The 23,463-nt window shown below is 39.9% G+C and overlaps 1 long non-coding RNA gene across 2 annotated transcripts in view; it reads right to left on the bottom strand.

Moving 5' to 3' along the window:
• Positions 1 to 23,463, bottom strand: part of LOC142140965 (uncharacterized) — a 203,572-nt gene that overhangs the window by 87,258 nt on the left and 92,851 nt on the right. Inside the window, exon 3 of one of the 2 annotated variants that reach the window (XR_012688591.1) lies at positions 15,870 to 16,004. The exons of the other annotated variant lie outside the window; for it this stretch is intronic. This is a non-coding gene — a long non-coding RNA (uncharacterized LOC142140965). The remainder of the gene's footprint in view (positions 1 to 15,869; positions 16,005 to 23,463) is intronic. 2 annotated transcript variants of the gene reach the window in all.

Raw genomic sequence — 23,463 nt, 5'->3', positions numbered from 1 at the left:
GATGGAGAAAACAGAGGGGAGAGGTGGCTGGAGAAAATAGGAGGTTAGAGCGGGCTGGAGAGATAAGGGGGGATTCAGGGGGCTGCGGGTTGGAGAGAATGGGTATATTTTTTGTTTTTCAAAAATATATGCCACATAAATACCGCAAAACATAAATAATTAAGTGTAGCTATAAAAAAGAAATCATTAATATAGTCAAAAGACGATGATTTCTGTATTAGCAATAATAGTCTCTATTAAATGTGAGGGGAATTTGTAAGCTATTAATTTGATTTTGGGGCTTGTGTGGAAATAGGCCTATTTATCAAATGCCTAGTCCTTTAGAAACACTGTTATTAGTTAATGCCGGGCATGGCGGAAGTGGAGGTGGGGTAGGAGTTGGAATATTTCTTGTTAATTAAATGGGACTGCTATTAATTTATTATTGGTGCTGCCGGCGGTGGGGGAATATGTTGCCTTATTAAATGAGAATACTATTAATTTAAAGTCAGGGGTAGTGGGGAAAAATAGATCTACATAACAAATAGGAATGCTGTTAACTTAATGTTGTGGCTGATTGGTAGGAAGGGGGTTTATTTTTTAAACATAAACACTAATAATTTAATGTTGTGCTGGTTAGGGAGAAGGAGGCTTAATTATTAAACATGGGTGTTATTATTTTAATGTCAGGACTGTATGGGGGGAGCATAGACATATTTATTAAATGGGAATGTTATCAATTAAATTCTGGGGATGATTAGGTGGAAGGAGACCTGTTTATTAAATAACAAAAAGCTACTAATTTAATGTCCGGCTGGTTGATGGGGAGGAAGGCCTAGATTGTTCACTCACTGCTGAACTTTCCAGGAAATAAATAATAACTATCTGTTTTCCAAACAGGAACCCAACATTCCAGGATCTGGCCAAGCAGCAAGTGAGCTTAAGATGCCAGCAGCAGCTCCATGTGATCAAACTACAAGAACAGGTACAAGAGAGTTGTACAGTGTTATGTCCGTCTAGTCGCTATCAATGAAAATTGTCCGCTGCGATTTGTGTGGTTAAAATGCACAAAAAGATTTAATAGCAAGATGCAACAAATAACAATTCAATAAATAAAGTTTAGCCGATACATATGCAAGAGCTCTTGATCCAGCATACAGTCATTCAATCCTGAAGTATGTGGTCAAGTAGACTGATGGTGAAAAGTGGGTTAAAATGACACTAAACATGATATGGTTCCTATATCCTGGACCTTAGATATCAATTTTTACATTATTGTATTAAACTATTAAATCTATTACACTCAATTATAAAAGACTGTGTGTTGGAACTTTATTAAGGTGAACTATTTACAAGTGAATGTGTGAGTGTAAGTGTATGCAGAATTGTTCGCACGTCTTATTGCTAAATATGCCATACCACGCTGTAGCGTGCTATTCGCATATTTTCACATAAAGTCAAATTAAATTGATGGTTATTAATTGAAACAACTTTACCCAATTATTCGACTTCCACAACAGGGTTTAAGAACTGTCTGGTACCTATAAAAGGCTAGGTGTGTCCCCCCCCCTCCTAAATAGAATTGCAGCATCTACTACCCACCAAAACCGATGGGGGAAGGCACCAGTGGTCTATCTTTGCGTGGGTTTCCTCCTGGTGCTTCGGTTTCCTCCCACACCAAAAACATACTGCTGGTTAATTGACTGCTGTTCAGGGCCGAATTTACCGCTAGACAACCTAGGCACCTGCCTAGGCCCTAGCAGCTCTCAGGGGGCCCAGATGGGTGATAGAAGCTGCAGGGGGGGCATATGTGATAGAAACTGCAGGGGGAGCATATGTGATAGAAACTGCAGGGGGGGCATATGTGATGAAAGCTGCAGGGGGGGGGGCATATGTGATGAAAGCTGCAAGGGGGGCATATGTGATGAAAGCTGCAAGGGGGGCATATGTGATAGAAACTGCAGGGGGGACATATGTGATGAAAGATGCAGGGGGGCATATGTGACGGAAGCTGCAGGGGGGCATATGTGATGAAAGCTGTAGGGGGGGCATATGTGATGGAAGCTGCAGGGAGGCATATGTGATGGAAGCTGCAGGGCATGGGGGGGCATGTGTGCTGGAAGCTGCAGGGCACAGGGGGGGCATGTGTGCTGGAAGCTGCAGGGCACAGGGGGCATGTGTGATGGAAGCTGCTCTGGCACAGGGGGCATGTGTGATGGAAGCTGTGCTGGCACAGGGGGCATGTGTGATGGAAGCTGCTCTGGCACAGGGGGCATGTGTGATGGAAGCTGCGCTGGCACAGGGGGGCATGTGTGCTGGAAGCTGCAGGGGTGGCATGTGTGATGGAAGCTGCAGGGCACAGGGGGGGCATGTGTGAAGGTGCTGGGCAGAGGGGGGGGGCATGTGAGTTAGAAGTCTGTTCCCCACACGGCCCCTCCTCAGCCAACAATACCCTTACAACACTCACTATCTTTTCTTTGATATTCCCCATGACACGTGCTCATTATCTATTCCCTCACATGACCCGCTGCCTCAATCCTGACACCTCTTACCTCAAAATGAAAAGAGGCACATTTTATATTAATATAATATGTGTGTGTGAGGGGCCAGTGTATGTATATTATGTGTGTGTGTGAGGGGCCAGTGTATGTATATTATGTGTGTGTGAGGGGCCAGTGTATGTATACTATGTGTGTGTATGAGGGGCTGTTTGTGGGAGGGAAATAGGTTTATTTTTTAAATGGTAACACTATTAATTTAATGTTGGAGCTGGTTGGAGGGAAATAGGTCTATTTATTAAATGTGTATGCTATTAATTTAATGTTTTGGTTGGAGGGAGGTCTACTTATAAAATGTTGGTGCTATATTGATTTAACATTGGGGCTGGTTGTAGTTTACTAAATTTCGTGTACCCATTTTTTTTCCAAATAGGGCCTCCAACATTCCAGGATCCAGACAAGCAGCAGTTGATCTAAAGACACCAGCAGCCACAAACCGTGAAAGTGACGAGAACAGGTAGGAGAGAGCAGGGCAGTCTGCCAACTATCCTGAATCTGGTGGGATTTATATTATGAGGAGGTCTCACTTGTTTAAATGTTGCACTATGGGATTCATGCAGAAGACTTACATATTAACATGAATATTGCATTCCAGCGCTTTTTCATGTTTCTGTAGGTAGGGGTCGTGGGGGGGCGTGTGGGGGCCCGGGGGGGGGGGCCCAAACCAATATCTTACCTAGGGCACCATGAGGTCTAAATCCGGCTATGCTGCTGTTAAATTGCCCTTAGTTTCTCTCAGTCTGTGTGTGTATGTTAGGGGATTTAGATTGTAAGCTCCAATGGGGCAGTAACTGATATGAATGAGTTCTCTATACAATGCTGTGGAATTAGTGGCGCTATATAAATATAGATGATGATGATCTCACCCAGCGCACTAAAATCTCTAGTTACGGCTCTGTGATTGTATGTCCCTTAATTGAAAGTCACTGATGTTTTGTTACTTATTATACATTTTTAGTATAGATTAATATGCTGTCACTAAATATAGAAAGTACTATATAGTATGCAGCATTTTATGTAAATGCTTCTACACCTATCTGTATATGCAATTCTTCCCGTCTGCATCCGTGTTCCTTTCTGCGCCAAATCCCTTTATATTTGTGTTTCTCTCTGTTTTCTTGTCCTGCATTTTTCTATGTATAATTAGGAAAGGTAATTAACAAATGTAGAGTGGTAAACAGCATTGTACTAAATTCCCCTGCTCAATCAGCTATTATCTATTGCTTCACTGGCTATACGATCTTAACTTCTTTCATTGCAGAGTACTTATTTATCTCACCTGCCTGTAATGAGTGTCCAGCTGATGCCTGTTCCTTAATCAGCTTTCCTGTAAAGCCCTTCTCAGCATTTCATTACTTTGCTGCCGACATGTTCACACTTGCAGATATCTATGCCTGCTATACCAACTTAGGTATTGTTCATCTCTAATTTGCACTCAGGGGAGGGCTGGCAAGTGACGGCAGTCATTTACCTCCCCAGGTCAGCTTCTCTGCCATGAATGAGGGGTGATCCACATCACAGTTTTACTTGTCATGGTCTGGTCGAAGCTCAATATCAACTATAGCAACTGGTTTCTATGGCTGCAACTGTGCTTTAATTAAGCCTTTGTTTAAAAAGTAGATATGAATCCCCTGGTGATGCTTAGTCCCACACGTCACTTAAGATGTCCCTGGTGGCCAGCTATAATCTTAGGTGAGACCCCAAATTCATGTAATATGGCATCAGCAAAGCAGCTAGGACTCAAAAAAGAATAAACAGGACGCAACATTGATGAAGGAAGGGCTAAAGACAAAGAAAGAAGAAATGGGGAAGGTAAGTAATGGGGTCTGTAGTGGGGTCTGTTTTTTTTTTATAAACACCAGTATTGTAGTCTTCTTACACTAGCCACAATGACTGGGACATGCTTTTTAAAATAACCATGAGGTATGGGGTCTGCCTTTTACAGTATCCACAAAGATTAGGGTGTAGTTTTTCAACTATGCTGGATCAGAAGATACAGGAGACGCTGGAGCAGGGAGTAAACCCTAATGGTGCCAGAGGATTCTATTTAAACAATAAGGTGCACCCTGATTGGGTGAACGAGATTCGGCGGTCAGCGTGTCTGAGTGGGGAAAGGTGAGCAGGGAAAGCGCCCCATTGCCTAACAACGGGACGCAAGTCTACAGGGCAAGGGCACGCACAACGTGCATAAGGAAACAAAGTAGCGTGCGCAATGGGACGTGGCTGTCTGGAGGGTACAGGCGTCCGTCTCCTGCACCTAACGCTAAAACTGAGACGGCGCCTGACAGTACCCCTCTCCCCTGAAAAAGAAGGGTTGAAAATCTGACTCTGCAAGAAATTGGAAAGCAGATGAGGAGCATGTAGATCGTTCTTATCCCCCCAGGACCTCTCTCCAGGGCCATAACTTTTTCAGTGGACAAGGAACTGAGTTGCTGCGAATAGACTGTGACCCCAAGATGTGTTCAACCTCATATTCCTCACCCAGAGCAGTCTTGATCGGAGGAGGCTGATATTTGGAAAATTCATTAAGGACTAGCGGTTTGAGTAAAGAGATATGAAATGAATTATGTCACGGTAGAAGGTGGTAATTGGAGCCTATAGGTAATGATATGGGAGATGAGGAAAGGACCAATATATCGAGGGGAGAATTTCATCAATGACAGCTTGAATTTTTCTACGATGACGGTCAGCAAAGAGCATATGCTGTTCCAGAAGATTGTAGAAGTTTAGTACGTACTTGAGTCCAAATTTTAGAAAAATAACAGACCATATTTTAAGCCACAGGTACCTATGCACTGGAAGAAAAGGTGGGAAGTACTGGGTGTCTGCAAAAGATGGTAAAGAAGGGAGACACTCCAGAGGTTTCATGTTGATGGATATTATGTGAGAACTCTGCCCATGGTAGATAATCACTCCAGGAGGAAAGGTGATCGGAGAAGTAACAACAGAGGAATGTCTCAAAATCCTGTTTGACCCGCTCAGTTTAACCACTGGTCTGGAGATAGTATCCTGAGGAGAATTTTAGCTCGATTCCTAGATTATTGCAAAAGAACCTCCTGAATCTAGAAATAAATTGTACACCCCTATTGGAGATGATCTCCAGGGGGACAACCATGGATACGAAAAATGTTTTTGATGAAAAGAATGGCTAGTTCAGCAGCAGATGGCAACTTCTTGAGAGGGAAGAAGTGTGCCCACTTGGAGAAGCGATCGACCACCCAAATAGTATTGAAGCCATGGCTATTGGGGAGAACGATAATAAAGTCCATGCTAACGTTGCCCAAGGAGAGTCTGGAACAGAAAGTGGAAGAAGAAGTGCAGCTGGAGGACGCCTAGGTGTCTTGTGACAAGCACATACTCTGGAGGCTGCAACATACTTGTGGACGTCAGAATTCAAGGAAGGCCACCAATAGCTGCGGGACAAAAGGGCGATGGTCTTCTTAACCCCAGCATGGCCAACAAATCTGTAATCATGGGCCCAAGCTAACAGTTTGAGACAGACTCCACAGTCTCCACAAAAGAGCCTTCAATAGGGGGTGTCCTAACTGAGGATTTAGTCAATGCCAGAATCTTCAGTGGACTGATGATAGGTCTGAAGTCTGAATGTCAGAAATCCGAAGGATCAAAAGACCTGGACAGAGCATCATCCCTGCAATTTTTAGACCTGGCATGTTATGTCAGAATCGACTGGGATCTAGCAAAAAAAACTGACCAGCGGGCTTGTCGAGGATTAAGGCATGGGGCAGACTCCAAATAAGTGAAGTTTTTATGATCCATAAATACCGTAATGGATGGAGAGCGCACTCAAGAAGGTACCGCCATTCTTCTAAAGCTAACTTGATGGCCAGAAGTTCCTTGACTCCGGCGCTATAGTTAACTAGTTAGCCTCACCAGAGAAAAAATTCCTAGAGAGAAGGCCACATGGGGAAAAGGTGCCAAAGAAAATCTTCTGAGAGAATGAGAGAAGGTTGCGCCCACGCCCACGGAGGAAGCGTCTACCTCTAGGAAAAACTGTTGCCGGAAGAGAAATTTTTAATGAACTCGGGTCATTGTGGGGACTCGGGTCATCTTCTCTCCTCATGTTCCAAGAGACACGCTGACCGCCAACAGGTGAGTGGGGAAAGCGCACACACAGCATGCATAAGGAAGGTTCCAATCCACATTTATTTATTAGTAAAATGTATTAGAGATTATTTATACATAGATAAAACTATAGTAAAGGTGTCAGGTGCCTGTGACCTCCCGACAGCCGCGTCCCGTTGCTAGGCAATAGTTTTATCTATGTATAAATAATATCTAATACATTTTACTAATAAATAAATGTGGATTGGAACCTTAATAAATGTGCACTATTTACAAGTGTGAATGTAAATGTGTGTGCTATTAATCCGTGCAATTGCGTCAATACACGTGACGTACTAATCACAATCACACGGTAAGACAATATTAATCAATTTAGTTTACTTCATCCAATTATTTGACTTTCACACACTGGATCAGTGCCAGAGCCTGCTTTAAATAAGCTGTGAACAGGGGTCAGCATGGTTACTTTGAAAAGTCTGCGGCTATGCAGCCCCATATGCTGCAAGCTGAAATGAACTTGCAAATATATGATAAGCCACCCACCCCGTTAAGGCGCTTCTGCCAGTAGTGTGAGCTAACAGTGTGGTATGCTCTAATCAGTTACTGACAGGGAGTTCTAATCCTCTCTTGCCAACTGGAGGTTCCTGGGGTAACTCTTGGTAGGTTAGCTCTCAATTTAAAAACACGTGAAAATATGACCCAATATTTGGACCATCCTATTAGCAGAAGTGTCTTGATTGGGCGGTTATAATATATTTGCAAATATGCATAACTGAAACCTATGCATTGTATGTACAAGTGGAATAGCAGCTCTTTAACTGGTTCACAGCAGTCTGCTGGGGGATTTTTCTCTGTATTTGTTCCTTGCTGAATAAAACACCCTTTCAAGCACCTGCTGTGAATCTATAAATTGATTGAGCAACTTCCATTTCTGTATTGTTTTCTGAGAGGCATGTTTGGTGTCAGTAGTTCACAGGGAGTTCTGGGCCTCTATTGCCATTTGAAAGTTCCTGGGGTACCTCTTGGCATGTTGGCTCTCAATTTAAAAACACATGAATGTATGACTCAATATAGCGCCTCTCATTGTTCAAAGTTTGGACCACCCTATTAACAGAAGCGATTTGATGGCGGGGGGGGGCTGTTTATCATATATTTACAAATGAGTGTAACTGAGATGTCTGCATTTTAAGTACAAGTAGAAAAGTAGAATAGTTGCTCCTTTACTGTTCACAGCAGATTGCTGGGGGATTTTTCACTGTGTCTGTATATTTCTATTATAGCCAGGATTAACTTTTTCAGCAATTTCTACTACAGTAGCTCTTCAGTGGGATTGGACACAACGGCTAGTCTTCTCTCCCTATGAGACGCGGGGTCCTGTGACCCTGTTGGCAGTTCACCGGTTGCCCTTCCTTGGACCACTCTTGGTAGGTACTTACCACTGCATACCGGGAACACCCCACAAGACCTGCCAGTTTGAAGTTGCTCGTCTCGACATTACAATTTGGCCCTTGTCAAAGTCTCTCAGATCCTAATGCTTGACCAATTTTCCTGCTTCCAACACATCAATTTCAAGAACTGACTGTTTACTTGTTGCCCAAAATATCTCACCCCTTTACAGGTGCCATTGTAAGGAGATAATCAAAGCTATTCACTTGTCAGTTGTTTTAATGTATATATCAAACACAGACTGTAAATCATGGATATCTTTGGCGCTTCCTCAAGAATCTTCCTCCCTGACTTCTTAAATCCATAGTCATTAGAAAGTGAATTATCATAATTACCTTGGTTGCGCCTCTGTTAAGACTTGTTATAATATTGTGTCTATCTTCAACAAAAGCTAATGTTTTAATACAATATTACAGATATCATTGTAATCAATAGAATAGCCAGTTATATGTGAACATTAATTATCCATTAGTTCACATCTTTTATCTTTAATTTCACTCTGGTCCAATATTAATAAGCCTTCCCTATCAGTTTTCTTTACCCTATCATACTACTTGAATTAGCACAGAATAGTCTCTGAGGAAAACATTGTTGGAGCTCCTGTGCTCTATATTCAAATATCTTGCATGCTTGAATAAATCAAAACTCTTAGAAATGTCTGACTGGTATATTATTTAGCAAGGACCCAAAGTGACAAGAATTAGTTCTTTATAAATTATTAACACTGTTTGAAATAAATATATGTCTTCATATATCATAAAGTTCACTGTTTAATGTGAGATCTAAAAAAGTAAACCAGATGAATGTGCATCCAAATTATGCTTCAAATGGAAACTATTATTAATCAACAAACAAAACAGTTTATTTCCTTCTATGTTTCCAGATAAAAATAAACATAAACAGACCATAAAAAAATCCATATTATTTCTGTATGGGTTGCTATCGTCAAATTAGTGGCATGACACCCATCGTCCCATAAAGATATTTGCATTGGTGGGTGCTTTCTACCCCTACCCCCCCCTCACCCCCCCCCCCCCATTGCTAGGCCACACCCCTAGAGTTAGCTTTTACAGTGAAGCACAATATAATCATGTGTTAATAGAAAAGTGATACATTCACTGAGTAAATCAATATGTGATATGCACAAATTATTAGAATTCACTAACACATGTTGTATAGTTTTTTGTGTGCCACATCCATATTATTATTATTATTATTATTATTATTGATATTATTATTAATTTGTGCCACATCCATATTATTATTATTATAATTATTATTATTATTGATATTATTGTTAATTTGTGCCACATACAGCTTCTTCAACATCCTAAATCCTGGATTAATTTTAACAAATGTGCCAACCCTTTAAAATATGAAGGCAATACCCTAATCGATAAATAAAAATGATATCATACTCTCTTACCCAGAGAAACAACTATTTTTTAATATTCATCATATTCAGGTGTGATTTATTTATCTATATGGATATAAAAACGTAACTTAAAAATCAAATTAAACTACTTTGAAATTAATAGCAGAGCAATGAATAATGTGTACATCAGCCAGCCTGTTATACCGTGTGACACCTGTAAATGATAGACCCGCTCTGAAATGTTGGCAATATCTACCTTCATCTTGCACTAGAAACATGTGTATCTTTAATTCTATGTGGCAGGCTGAGTGAGCAAGTTAGGGAATGTGTTTTATAGTATTTGGCAGAAAAATATTACCACTAGGTCATATAAGGAGAGCAGTTGTCTGGTACTTTTATCATCAACATGACAGCACCTACTTCAATTGCATTATCTTCATAAAATGTACAATACTAGCCCAGGAAATCATATTTGTGAGTTCTAAAACAAAAGTCCAAGACAGATTAGAATGATAGTAACATATGAAAAGCTTCATTATAGAAATACTATAACCCCAAACAGCCCCATTAAATTTAACTTATCCCATAGTCACAACCAGTGGCTGAACTATTGTGGGTGCGGGGGTAGAGCTGTTAGGTTCCCCAAAGGTAATGAGGGCTGTTCGTTCTGAGGTCCCTGCTCTCCAGCTGACACCACCACACCCTTCCTGACACCCCTAACCTTAAAAGAGACTCTTCTGACCAGCGCATGCTTTGTGGCGCATGTGCCAGAGCACGGATGCCCAATACAGCCTTGGAGGCTAGAGCAGCATTGCCGGGTACCTACCAAATTTTACCATGGGGCCCAGCAGTGCACTTTTCAGCCCCTGGTCACAAACTGCTCTACATTTACAATTTACTGTTATAAGCTGGCTTATAAATTGTGACAACATTTTAAACCCATATATAATGAGTTGTAGTACTCACAACTATCAAGTTATTACATTTTTGATTACAACATTTTTAATACATTCCCTGCTGCGGGATTGCTCATATTGTCTGATATTCTCAGTCAGACATTCAGTTTAGTGATTTCTTTTATAGTGCACCCACACAAGTAGCACATTGTTTTCTAATTCTAATAATTTGTACAGCGTAATGGTGCTATTTGTCTATCACATGAAAGAGGAAATCTGTTCAGTAAATCATCAAATGCATGAACAGCATAGGCACATTTATCTTTTTCACATATCATATTTTAAGAATTATGTTAAAGAGTATGTCTACTTCAAAACATTTTCCCTTATTGCTACCTCCCCCCACCCATTGTCAATGTGAAGTAAGTGAAAAATGTGCGGTCACGAAGAATAAAAAGATCTAAAAAAGATGACACTGAAAGGATTATTCAGACACCTTTATAATTTGTACAAATGACACTTCCAAAGCCAAGTACTATATTAAAAGTGTCTTAAAGGCGCCACCTGCTTGTCTGTTCAGTTAGTGCATACATAATGCAGTCTGCACACTGATTAGAAATGGAGAAGAACAAGTAGATGCTCCAAAAATAAATTATATACAATATATTGGTTATTTTCATTATAGGTTTAGTGTCAAGACAAACTTGTAAGGGGGCACCTTGTGGGTGATAGACAGGGGCTGGCTGGCACAGTTTAGTCTGGGGGGCAAGCACACAGGACTGGCCCATGGTGCATGAGCAGTGGCCCATCTCTTATGGTGATTTTAGGTACCATGAATATGGTGACAGCTCCACTTTAAAATTGCACTATGTGACTGGCTGTATAACAATGTAATCTGTGGCCCTCCAAGGATTTTAGGACTACAAGTTCCAGCATGCCCTCTGGCAGGGCATGCACCTCCTTATAGTTCCACAGTACTAAATAGCCATAAACACTGAAAAAAGTAAAGTGTCATTGGTTGAAGGCCGACCTACCTTGCAGCTTATATTTCAGCCAATTTGCTTCACCTCTGTAACTTTCCCAGAGCTGAGCAGGGGAGCGGATTCTATCCACATGGGAAGCTTACATTGCTATACAAAGTAAATATGTTATGTAATCGCATGTAATCACAAGTCTGATATGTTAAGGACTTTCATTATATTTAAAATACCCCCATCACAAGAGCTACATAGAACAAAACAATTTATTCTTTGTGTGTGTTTTTATGGCAACATCATTTTGATGACACTGATTATCAACAATTTTATTTCTGTTAAAAGCAACAGAGATCCTGTGCAAAGATACAGGGGGGATATTTATCACAGCGATAAATAAATCCTTATGCCACTAATAACAAAACAATATAATCGGATTACTCAACGATATTCAGCTGCCCTGTGATATTGATCTGGAGCGGTAAGGGTTAGCTCACCTCTTAGCCAGGCCAGTCGTTACAGGTGTGATCATGTGCGCGGGCTTACCAGATTTGGGCTTTCAATTCTACTAAAGTGGATTTAAAGGAAAAAAAAAAAAATCAAACATTTATTTAAAAAAAATTAAGGAAAATATCAAAAAATGTATATATTAAAAAATATTTATTTGAAGAAAAAAACATTTTTAAAATTATTTTAATCTGTTATCGTCATCCTGAGATGGCAATAAGGGGAGAAGGTGCAGGGCATGAGGCAAATGGGAGAAGACATTTGTGGGATAGATATAATAAGAGGACTAAAGGCGGACAGACAGGGGGCACGGCAAAGAATGGCAGATGATGAGACAGAGGTGCACATACAAAATTAGAGAAAGACAGAGAGAAGGGAAAATAAATGAACAGACACATTAGGGGAGGGGGGGGGGAGACACAGGTGAAACATGCCAGGGGGGAGGTACAGATAATAGTTGGGGACAGAGAATCAAAAACAAAAATGTGAAGCCAGAGACAAGGGCTGATAGAGACATACACAGGGGAGGGATAATGCACACAGCAGAAAAAGAATATGTTTCTTCAGTTAAGTACAATACAGAGAAAGAACACTGAAAGTTCTGCTGAAGAAGTGACAATACACTGTAATAATTTACAGAGAAGTGTAAATATAGAAATCTCAGACACTCCCCTGGATTGCAAGATGGGCGACATGTCTGGCTCACAGGGAGAGGTGGAGAGCTGCTCGGCCTAGCGCCCCTCAGCGAAGGAGCAGAGGTAGAGTCAGGGGACCCACATGTGCTCTGTGGGCCCCTGTGTACACAGAGGCCCTGATTCATCAAGGAGCTTAAACGAGGATTTTGGGCGTACAATCCGCATAATCACTCTGCACATACCCAGGACCAGACCGTACACCACAGAACGCAGCCACGTTCAAGTCATCTCCGAGCAAAAAGAACACTTACTACAGCCTAGGATTTCAGGGAGGGAATGGGGCGGGGAAGGGGCGTTTGGCTGTAGTTAATGTACAGTAAAGGCGTGCCAAATGCGTGTGCACACTGCAGTGTCCGTTCCAAGCTCTGGGCATCACTAAGGTACTTGTTTTTCTGCCGTATCCCTTGCTCCAGCTACAGGGCTGCTTACTAATAATGACGGCTGTGTATGCATGCTATAACAGGTGAATGCAATCAGTAGCAGCTGTAAAAATTGATTCTACGTACAGTAGACATTAATGCCATCCTAATAAATGCATTTCATGGAAAAAAATAAAAAAACAATTTTTATTTGTTTTATCTTTTAATGTTTTGTCATTAATGCCTGTATTACCAGGTGACAAGAATTCAATCTTTTTTTTTCAGTGCATTCTTTTGAGAATTTATATTCTACACAAGTTAACCCGTGCATGATACTCATGCATTCTAGTCAAATCAAGCTACTTAAGGTCTTAAAAAGGTTCTTGTCATGCATTTGGGCCTAGCCCAGGCCTCCTCAGGGGAAGAGCGTTACTTCCCGACGCAAGCGCCCTTTTTTAACGTGGTTTTGTCCACATGTCACCACCTCATCATTTTTCTCCATCACCTCATCCTTCATCTTCATCGCCACATCCTTCATCAAGCTAATTAAGGTTTCAAAAACTCCCCACTGTCACCACCGGCAACCACCAACCACTCCCAACTGTCACTTCTCCTTCAAGAAATATATAGGTCAGTGTATAACTCTGACCAGCAGGTGGCGCTGCAGCTTGGTGGTTTTTTCCCCTACACACGCCACTAGGCATTTATATAGTAGATAGGTATTGGATGTAAGGGTAGGGCTGGCAAATTTTGGCCCAGGGGGCAAGACTTGACTCAGCAGCCTATTAACATTTTAAAGGAAAAAAAATGCAGGTGGCCCAGTGGCCGAGCTCAAGGTAGCCCAATATGGGACCGGCCCGGGGCAGATGACCCCCTGCCCCCAGCCCAGCCTGCCCCTGGTGGGCGTATCCTACAGTGTCCTGTGTAATAGAGCAGAGCTGACCTACACTCATATTCATAAGCGTATGTATTTTCAGATTCATTCCTTGTTGAATTCGGGTGTGCTCAGACCCAAATTACATGTGCTTTGAAACAAGCACACATCGCGCTCTGTATGTGTGTTGTGTGGCCGTTGCGCAGCGCATGCGTCATTTCTGTGCCGGGCCGCCTCTATCTGGTGGCCTATTAGAGACTTTAAAAAACAACAACGGTGGACTATCGGGTGGGGAGTTATTAGTAGATTATTAGTTAATACAAATTCTAAAACCTTAGATCTCTGTTTTAGCCTTTAAAACACAAATAATGCTACTTAGGTTGAACAAATTTGTCATTGATGAACCACGATAATTGGTAATGCATCAAACACAATATATGAAACTTTGAAACTCATAAAATAAAAGTTCCCAGTGTGTAATTGGGGTTATTTACAAATGAAGTCATGTTTGTACTTTGTTAAATACTCCCTATTGTGTTATATTTTATATGCCCCGTGGGCACAGCTTTTTTCTTTTTATTATTCACAACGTAGGTGGTAGATGTCATTTTAATGGATCTTCACATCTGTCTTAGCTTTCTTTACAAAAGGCAAGTGATCACAAAATGTTAAATAATTCTAAAATACAGTGTTCTATTAACATTTATAGAAGCAGCAAACCCTTGCTGTATATCTGCTTAATTCTGATCACAGCTAAATCTTTGATGTAGTAAAGTAAGTTTTGGAGCCCTACTGTGTACAAAGAAAATAAAGAAACCTTTGAAATTATTTTGTATCAATATAACAGAGAATGAAAAGCACAAGGAAGTATTGAGAAACTCTTACAGGGACGAATGAAGAGTCTCTGCAGTTTCAGTTATAAATTTAAAGTTTGTCTTAAAATTGAAAATAAAGCAATACTTCTGCAATGTTACATCACAAGGTCTTAACATCTACAGAATCATTTAACATTCAAAAGAAAAAAATATATACTATATAAGAGTTCTCATACATTAATAAGATGCTTCCTTATGATTGTCAATGTCACTATGCCTTTAAAGAAGGACTACATCCACACATAAAAGTATAGCAGCCCTGAAATAATGTTCTTTGACCTTTTATAAATTCTATCTTTGTGGATCCAGGAGAAGACAAAGCAAAAACCAATGTGAGGCAACTGCCAATATAGTCTCATGTGGAAAAATATTCCTGTAGCATCTGGGCCCACAAACACACATTTGAACACCTAGCACAGGGTGGGATTAACAATGGGTCTGATGGGACTGCAGTCCCAGGCCTCTCCAAAGAAATAGGCCGTTTATAATTTTCAAAAAACAAATATACCAGCGCATATACCCACTAGAAAACAACTGTATGATTGAAAAATCAAATGACCGGATTTTTCAACCATACAGTTGTTTTCTAGTGGGTATATGCGCTGGTATATTTGTTTTTAGTTTATCTCCTTGTGGGTTTGCCACCCTTTTTCTCCAGCTGCAGTGCCCTTAGACCTATTTTCAATTATTTTAGCGCCTGCACTCTCTTTTGTTGTATTTTGTTGTTTGTCGTTTATAATTTTCAGCCTCCGCCCATGTGGCACTTAATCTGGCTCTGACTTGGTAGACCTACAGTCGCTTCCCCGTAAAACATGTTATACATTGAATTAGGTTGCCACCAGGGGGTAAATGTATCAAAGTCCGTTTTTTTCAACTCGCGGGAGATCGGCGAATTGACAGCTAAAATTTAAAGCAGCGCTGGCTTGTAAAGGCAAGTTTGCCTCTACAAGCCAGCGCCTCTTTAAAATTTAGCTGTCAACTCGCCGATCTCCCGCAAGTTGAAAAAACCGGACTTTGATACAAGGCCCCAGGTACGTCAGATACAGAGCCAGACACAGAGTGGAATAGACAGTTCATAATAAAACAGTTCAAGGTCAGCAAAGTCAAAAACAGAAAGCTACAGCAACAGACGAATGTCAGGTCGGTACACAAATTGAACATCAGAATTCATCCCTTTTTAGCACAGAAAACTAGGTAAAGGCATACAGTGTACATGATGTCCATGTAATAGCAAAAAGAAACCTGTACCACAGTGAACTCTCTGACAAGCCGCGACGTCTGCTTGATGTTTAGGAGCGAAAATCATATTTGTGAAGATAAATGAATTGATTGAGAATAAATTCTTCCACGAGATTGACACCAACTTCAAAGGATTAACCTTATCTATTTAAGCAAATAAAATACAATAAGTAATATTGAAATGAGTCATATCAATTTGTATCTCCCTAGGATAAAGTAGTAGTATTTAAGATAGAAAGTGTAATTATATAATCTTATATAATCTTGCCACGAAGACAATCATGCGATAGCACATAAGCAAATATTTAATCTGGAACAATTAATAGAAATATCCTAATTAAACTAGATCTTTTAACCGAAAGTTAAAACAATAAACCTACCAGGGACTTTGCATCGGGGCATTCATCCTTCTCAGGAGACAACCCATATATTTAAATTTTGTTTGTCCAAGTAAAGTAAGTGCCTACAGCTTTTTAGCATTCTCACGGTATGGCGACAATGACGTCTAGGGTGGTGAGTAAGTGATGTTACTCCCTCCACCATTGCGTTACCACACATGCCAAAATATAGCAACTAAGGCTCAACAAAGCCTGACACCCTTGAGATGTACAACAATTGGTTATGATCCTACAAAAGCACTATAATAGGATAAAGCATAATGTTAGAATTACCAGTAGCAGTTAAGGAATATCTCATTGATCTTTACCACCAATTAGTACAAATTGAAGGCAAAGGAAGTCACCTTTCTAGCAATGTCTTCTGTGACCCTGGTATAGAGACGAGATTATAAGTTGGAAATCCATGGACCGTTCTACCTGAACTTGTGTACAAGCCAGACCATGCAAAACATTGTACTTATATAGTAATTGGCATCCACCAGGACTTTGAAGTTGTCTTTTAGCGACTTCCCTAATTGATTAATAGCAGTAACATGTTAATATTGGATAAAGCCATTTATCTCCTTTTGTACCTGAAAATCCATTCTTTGCATTAGTAGCTAAACATTTTATTATGCAGCTCTATGGTGTAAGAACATGCACAGTAATCCCTAATGCTCCCAGTAATGTTCATGTATCTCTCTTTGATCTATATCATATTTTGCTTTGAGTCTTCCTGTTTCATACCATGTTTTCAGCATCCTCTTCATGATCCTTACATACCTTGCACAAGGTAATAGTCGGTTACTTTCAAAAGCTTTTCCTGCACCTAAGAAACTAAATGTTTTGGTGCACCAACCTGTACTTTTATTGATCCCTTCTTGTTCTTGTAGCAGTGGGTGTGATACGTATAGTTACATGACTATTTTTCATGTTTATAACTATCTCAGATTTATCCATAAAAAAAATCCTTGAATATTTATGGTTTGTAGTTCCATAATAGGAACTAAAAACCTTTATCTGTCTGTGTGTAGCTATGAAGTGTTATACTTACACAACCCTTTTCTTACCCTAGAGTTCTCTTGTGGATCTTTCCAACACATATTTTTGTTATATCAATCAGGCTTTTGTCAATGTTGGCAATGTCAACTTGTACATTTTGTTCTTCTGCACAAGTGAAGTTTGGTTCCAAGATATCTTTCAAAGTTTCTCTTCAAGTTCTTCCCCTTAAACTGGTTTTCCAGTTCTTGTCTTGCCAACTTTTCTTACCCTGGACTATGATTTTACTCCTAACCAGTCTCTGTGATTTGTTAAACTAAAAATATTCCATGTTATTATTATTTGTATCTATTATACGTTATTTTCGCTTCAATAACCTTTTGCCTGGCTGTCCATCTTGTCCTTACATCCCAAGGATTTCCCCAGTGAGCCAGCTAGCACACATGGATACTCCCAAATAAATGAAAGAATTATTGTCTGTTAGCAGGACTATTCCTCCTCATTACTTCTCCCAGGCACACATCTGACTTATCCAATGAAACCCTATTTGTATGGCAGAGTATCTAGGAGAGATCAAAAGAAGCAATATCTACTAAAACAATTTACATAGACCAATATGCACCCTGACATTCATAGGGATATATTTCCTAAAATGCGGGTTTGGAAAAGTGGAGATGTTGCCTATAGCAACCAATCAGATTCTAGCTGTCATTTTGTAGAATTCACTAAATAAATAACTAGAATCTGATTGGTTGCTATAGGCAACATCTCCACTTTTTCAAACCCGCAGTTTAGTAAATCTAGCCCACAGTCTTTTCTCTTTGCGAGTTTCAATTTTGATCAAAGCTTCTCACATTTTATTCAAAATATTATAAGTACCTTCCCAACAAATAGCAAAACTAAAATGTCTGTGTAAATGTTTTAGCATCACCCATCCCCTTATTGCAAACTATGATGCTTGGTACACAGCAGGTTGCTGATGCCTCACAGATATATTGGATACAATACCTGTTGATGGTGGTTGATACAGCACAAGGTATTTCCGCAGAATTCCTAATGGGACATAAAGGTTTAAAACCATGTTTTCCATAAATGCGACTCATTATCGGTAGAAATTTTTATGGGAAAACTCCTCAATAAGATGTGGGTCTGCAGCGCTTGCACAGTAAACAAGTCTGTACCAATTTTCATTATATTACCTCAACCCACATGGAAAAAGTACCACTAGGGTAAGTGGACTGTAAGTGGAGTTTTCTCAGCCAATTTGAGTAGACTTCTAAGAGCCTTTAGCTACATGGACGCTTTGTAAAATTAGTCATTGTCCTTTCCTTTTGGATGTGGATACATTTGAGTAGAAATAAGGCACACGTCATGACTGGACACATTCTTTAGTTGTTTCTATTCATATTTTCCCTGTTGAACTTGCCCTGCAAAAGGGCAGGAGTCTGTGCATCTGGGTGACCAGACCTTTCATAAGTGTGAATCGTTATGTCTTTCTATATTAATATCCTTTATTTATGGAGGTCATATTACACAGCGCTTTACAGAGAATGTTTAATAATTCACATCAGTCCCTTTCCCAGGGGAGTTTATAGCCTAAATTCTCTACCATGCAAATGCAAACAAACTATGGTTAATATAATCAAAAGCCAATTAGCCTGCCTGTAATGTTTTGGACTATGGGAGAAAACCAGAGCACCAGGAAAAAACAAACACTGGGAGAACATACAAACTCCACACACATAGCAAAAGGAATAAAATACATTACTGCATTAGTGCTGACAATCGGGAGATGCCCTCTGTTTTCTGTATTCTGATCCGTCAAGCAGAAAATCAAACAATGTTCATAAAATTCGAAAACAGAGATGGCACTGCTGATCAACAATCTTATACTCAAAAAGAATATACACTAAAAAAGTGTAATAAATGTAAACTAAAATCAAACTCTCTGTGAAAAGTATTGAAACTATAAAAACAGCAAAACTTCAAATCTAAAAAATTCAAAATGTACAACCATACCAAAGATCATGTAGTCCAATTTCTAATTGATTAAAAAGTCCAACAGAATGTCTGTGACAATTTTTCTTAAATCTTCCTCCCACAGATATATTGATAATAGAAAATAGAATGAAAAACAACATAATTTAATACTGTAAATAAGGAATAATAATTTACATAGATATGCTCCCAAAGTAATCTTCTTCTCTTAGGTGATTAATAATAGTAATCAATACCACAATGTGAGCAACTCAACACCCCTGATGGACTACACAAACTTTGAAACAGTTGTACATTTTGGATTTTGCAGAGTTGAAGATTTGTTGTTTTTGCAGTTTCAATACTTTTCACAGAGAGTTTAATTTTAGTTCACACGTATTACATTTTTTTTTATAGTATATTCTTTTTGAGTATGAGATTGTTGATCAACAGCGCCATCTCTGTTTTTGAATTTTATCCACACACATAGTACCCTGATTAGAATGGACTCAGTGATGCAAGGCAGCAATGTTAATCAGTGTGTCCCCCATACTTTTTGAAGATGACTTGGTACCCCCCAAAGAATCCATTCCCCTGACTTGTAACACAATAATCCATGTACTGCACAGTAATGTTCTGTAGATTCGAAGATGAAAATCTGAATCCATGAATTGTGTATGCTGCATATCTATGCTCTATAGTTGAGAAACCTTGAATAACTACAATGGAATACCTATGTTTCTAAACTTCTCTAGAGAATATTAATTTTGCCATAATAAAATGTCTTTTGCATCTCGTGGGTTAACAGGTCAACGTATTCATTGTAATGCGGCTTGTTTTGCTAGCATGTCAGCCTCTTATTTTTGCCTTGTAAATGTGTATCCTGCATTTTTGTATATGCTTTCACTTTGACAATCAGTAGTGGGTGTCCATTTACACATTCATTTATGTCTTCCACCGACATCAACCATCGCATAGTATGCAATAAAGGCAAGTAGTCTTTAAGGGGTTAAAGCAGCATATACAGTGTCATATTCCAGTCTTAATTACTCTTTACTGTCCAATTTCCAGGTTGCAGACTTTATGAAACTGACCATTCTACCATACAATTGAACCATCCATACTCCATTTTTCCCCCAAAGTATTAATGGTGTGTGAATTCAATGATGTGGAGTGCCCAATAAACTTTTTGTAAAGCCATTACAGAGGAAAAATATACTATTGTACAACAGGTAAGAGAAATAATCTACAGGACTGGGATCACCCCCAGCTTTCTGTAACAACACTGCATATAAGCAGGAGTCTGTAGCAGCCAGTAAGTATTATTAGATGGACAATTGAAATGTTGACAGTATTAGGTTGAGAATATCAAAATTGACCCTAGTCTCTCTCTGTCTGTATGTGTGGGTGTGTTAAGGAATTTAGGCTGCAAGCTCCAATGGGGCAGGGACTGATGTGAATGAGTTCTCTGTACAGCGCTGCGGAATCAGTGGCGCTAATATAAATGGTGATGATGATGATGATATTATATGGTTAGGGCTAGGGTGTTAGGGTGTTAGCGTTAAGGTTAGAGATAGGGTTAAGGATATTATTGTTGACTTAATAACATTGTCTACATTTGATTTGTCTACCTAATAATATTGTCTACATTCGAATTTCTGATCTAATAATACTGTTTACATTTCTGGGTGATCTTATCAGTTCCTTCAACCTCCAGTACCACCTCTATGTAATGACACCCAAATCTACCTCTCTTCTCCTGTCCTCTCCCCTTCCATCTTTAATAAAGTGTCCTGCTGCTTCTCTGCCATTTCCTCCAAGATGTTTAAACATTTCCTCAAACTCAATATGGGCAAATCTGAACTCATTATCTTCCACCCTCTGGAGACTCCCCCCCTCCCGCCCTCTCCCTCATCATTGATTCTACCAACATCTCCTCTTCACCCCAAGTTCATTACCTGGTGGTCACTCTTGACTCCTCCCTTTCCTTCACTCCTCACATACAATCCCTTGCCCAATCCTGCCGCTTCCATCTCCGTAATATAGCCCAGATCTGACCCTGCCTCTCCACTGATGCCACCAAAACTTTCACATCATCTCCCACCTGGGTTACTGCAACTTCCTCCTTACTAGCCTCCCCTGTACCCATCTCGCTCCTTTTCAGTCCGTACTAAACGCTGCAGACCAACTAATCTTCCTCTCGCGCTGGTCCTCAGCTACCTCCCCTCTCTCTCAAGCTCTACACTGGCTCCTCCTCTGCTTCAGAATCCTCTTCAAACTCCTCACCCTCACCTGCAAAGCCCCCTAACTGCTCCTTATCTCTCAACCTCATCTCCACTCATACTCCTTCTTGCCCTCTACAGTCTTCCAACAACCACCACCTCACCTCCCTTCTGGTCACCACCTCTCACTCCACATTCAAAATTTCTCCGATGCTGCTCCCTTCTCTGGTACCATCTCCCCCGTTCTTTCAGGCTTTCCCCCTGCCTGCCCTCCTCTAACCCTCTTTACTATTCTTCTACACTTACCATACTTTACCTCCCTCTCATTCTTCATTTGCTCCTTCTTACTCAACTACAATGTTCTCCCCAGAAAATTTTGCCAGCTGGGTGGCATTAAGAAGTATCCGGGTAGGGGCAGTGCAATACTTTGCAATAATATTGATATATGTTGGAGGTTATTGTCCACACCTGCCAGGACAGATCTAACATTCACTGATGACTGTAGTTCTAACAGGAGAAACAATGGTTTATTATATATTAATAGGACTCTGTTAGGCTCCAAAAGCCGGGTGCCAAATAAAAACAGCCGGGTGGAGCACCCGGGAAATAGGTGCTAGGGAGAATACTGACATTCATCTCAATCGTGTTAGTGGCGCCCACACTATTGGGCACAGGTTCAGCCACATGGTTTTTTTGTTTTTCCACTCCCCACCGCCCTCCCTCCCTTCCCACACTATCTGTGCACTGGTAGTCACTTTTATCTCTTTGCCTGTGCTTTCTGCTGAGTTTGTCATTTTTGTACTTTTTGCACCTTATTTGTATTTTTTGCACTATCCGCATTTCGCTTTTGTACTGCCTTTATGCTGTGTACTTGTATCCTGTACTGTTGTCCCATGCTCTATGTACAGCGCTGAGGACCCTTTGTGGCACCTCATAAATAAACGATAATAATAATAATACATTTCAATTACTGACCTAACAATACAGTTGATGTCATTATTGTTGACTTTCCAATCCTGTCTATAACGTGGTGTCTACCATATAAATGTTGATCATGTAACTGTCGAAATAATGCATCACACCCTAGCAGTCACTTGCACCATGATTGGCTGGACTACCGGACTGTGGAGCATTAATTATAGCATCTTTTAGGTTGTTAAAAACCAAAATTGTATTATCTATCATTTAGAAATTGAATTTTGCCTTTAAACATGCCATACAGTGGTTCAGCTTTCTCTGCAAACTCTTCAATGACTTATCAACAAATGTTTATTAACACCAGAAACCCATAATCATAAGTGGCAATTTAACTATTTTCTGTAATCTTTTTAGTTAGGTTTCCTTCTCCCTTGTACATGTTAATGCCCAGGAAAAAGACTTCCTTTGGAAGAAAGTTTACCTTCTCAGTATGAAGTCTCATACTTGCTTTAGAAAGATTTGTGACAAGTTAATGTAACAATTCTAGATGTTCCGGTAAGGTGTCAGTTTGAAAGTGGGCATCATCCACATAGAATACTAAGCATTCTGCTCCTCTGATATCTGACAATACTGCAGCCATAGTCTAATGAAATATTGTGGCAACTTGCACGTCCTTATGACATACAATTAAATGTACATTATAAATCCCCACAAATTAATGCAAATTTACTTTGTAACCGTAGTACTTTGAATTCTAATTGCCAAAGTGTCTTATTCACATAGTGTAAGATGTTATCCAATAAAAAGATTGAGACTAATGGTCTGGTTATTAATAATAAATTGTCCACTTATGTAGTGAGAAATACTCACACAGAAGCCAAGTCTGAGGAGTGTGCACTGCTTTTCCTGTTCGGCTGACTCATACACATGTCTGACATCTCTCTATATCTACTTAAATAAGGCCACATTTTCATCTTTTCACCTAATTTTAAAGTGTATGAATTGTGTTAAAAATGTTTTCCATACATAGTTTAGATTTTGGTAAAAGACACATATTCTTGTTAAATATTTTGGAATCATTTATACTACATTGCTTTCACAAGTCTGATC

This window comes from Mixophyes fleayi, chromosome 2 (assembly GCF_038048845.1).
Source record: "Mixophyes fleayi isolate aMixFle1 chromosome 2, aMixFle1.hap1, whole genome shotgun sequence".
NCBI lineage: Eukaryota > Metazoa > Chordata > Amphibia > Anura > Limnodynastidae > Mixophyes > Mixophyes fleayi.
This window is presented reverse-complemented; position numbering and strand designations above follow the sequence as displayed.